Source organism: Arachis ipaensis, chromosome B5 (genome assembly GCF_059453495.1).
Source record: "Arachis ipaensis isolate K30076 ecotype BB chromosome B5, ASM5945349v1, whole genome shotgun sequence".
NCBI classification, from domain to species: domain Eukaryota; kingdom Viridiplantae; phylum Streptophyta; class Magnoliopsida; order Fabales; family Fabaceae; genus Arachis; species Arachis ipaensis.
In genome coordinates, this window is record NC_142440.1 from 92318231 (window position 1) to 92320025 (window position 1795).

Genomic DNA, 1795 nt, shown 5'->3' on the forward strand with positions numbered 1-1795 from the left:
CTTACACTGCTCCTAATACAGATATTTAGGGCAAAAGTATTGTGGTGCCTCCAATAGCTGCAAATAATTTTGACCACAGCTAGTTACTCTTGTGCAACAAAATTGTCAGTATCATGGACTCCCTCAGGAAGAACCAAATGAGTTTATTTCTAATTTTCTGTTGATTTGTGATACTGTAAAGACCAATGGAGTGAATTCTGAGGTGTACAAACTCATGGTCTTCCCATTTGCTGTGAGGGATAGGGCAAAGTTGTGGTTAGATTCTCAACCCAAGGAGAGTCTGGATACTTGGGACAAGGTTGTCACTGGCTTTCTGACTAAATTTTTCCCACCTCAAAAGCTGACTAAGCTAAGGGTGGAGGTTCAGACTTTCAGACAGAAAGATGGTGAGACCCTTTATGAAGCTTGGGAGAGATTCAAGCTACTGACTAGGCAATGACCTCCAGATATATTCTCTAGATGAACTCAACTGGATATCTTTTATGAGGGATTATGTGAGATGCCAAGATGTGCTTGGATAATTCTGCAGGTGGTTCTTTGCACATGAAGAAGACACCAGAGGAGACTATTGAGCTTCTTGAGTTGGTTGCTAACAACCAATACTTATATTCCTCCAACAGGAATCCTTTGCACTCTAAGACCTCTCAGAAGAGAGGCGTGTTGGAAGTGGAAGCTGTTAATGCTCTTCTTGCTCAGAACAAGCTTTTGTCTCAGCAAATAAATCTGATTACTCAACGGTTGAGTGGAATGCAAAGTTCAGCTGTCAATACTCAGAATGCCCTCCAAGAAACCTCTTATGACAAGATAGGTAATTTTATGAAAAATGAAAATTATGATTATGCTCAATTTTCTTCTGAACAGGTCAATTACATGGGGAGTGCTCCTAGAAATCCCAATAATGATCCCTATTCTAAGACCTACAATCAGGGGTGGAGAGAGCAACCTCAGAGGCTACAAAATTTTAATAATAATTCTCAGGGTGGTTTTCAACAGAATAATTTTAATAACCAACCAGTTTCAGTCATCTCAGCAAGCAACTTCTCAGTCCCAATAGGAAACCAGAGCATCAATCAAGAACTTGGAGATTCAGATGGGTCAATTAGCTACAAAAGTTAATGAAATTGATCAGAGGACCACTAATAGCCTTCCTGGTAACACAATTCCAAATCCAAGAGAGGAATGCAAGGCTATCACCTTAATAAGTGTAAAAGTGGCAAGTACGGAAGCACAAGTTAATGAGAAGCCAGTTGAAAAAGAAGCTCCAGAGGAGAAGAAGGAAGAAGTAGAGCACGTCCCTCCAAAGCGTGCAGATAACCCATTCCCAGACTCTCTTGATACTTATCCTACATTGCCAAAGGCTCCTGAATACAAGCCTAAAAGGCCATATCCTCAGAGACTCCAAAAGGAGACCAAGGACAAGCAGTTTTCAAAGTTCTTGGAAGTCTTCAGAAAGTTACAAATCAATATTCCTTTTGCTGAAGTTTTGGAGCAAATGCCTCTCTATGTCAAATTCATGAAGGAGTTGTTGTCAACGAAGAAGCCTTTAAAGAGAGATGAGACAATAGTCCTGACTAAAGAATATAGTGCCATCATTCAGAATAACTTGCTAAGGAAGATGCCGGACCCAGGGAGCTTTCAAATTCCATGCACCATTGGGAGCACAACCTTTGAGAAAGCATTATGTGATCTGGGAGCAAGCATAAATCTAATGCCCTTATCTGTGATGAAGAAGTTGCAAATCCAAGAGGCACAACCCACAAGGATAGCATTACAGATGGCAGACCAATCTATAAAG

The 1795-nt window shown here is 40.7% G+C and overlaps 1 non-coding gene across 1 annotated transcript; it reads right to left on the reverse strand.

Moving 5' to 3' along the window:
- Window positions 1-346: 346 nt before the first annotated feature.
- On the reverse strand, window positions 347-453 carry LOC148564968 (small nucleolar RNA R71). The gene has a single exon (XR_015885489.1). It is a non-coding gene; the product is annotated as a small nucleolar RNA R71 (small nucleolar RNA).
- Window positions 454-1795: the final 1342 nt, after the last annotated feature.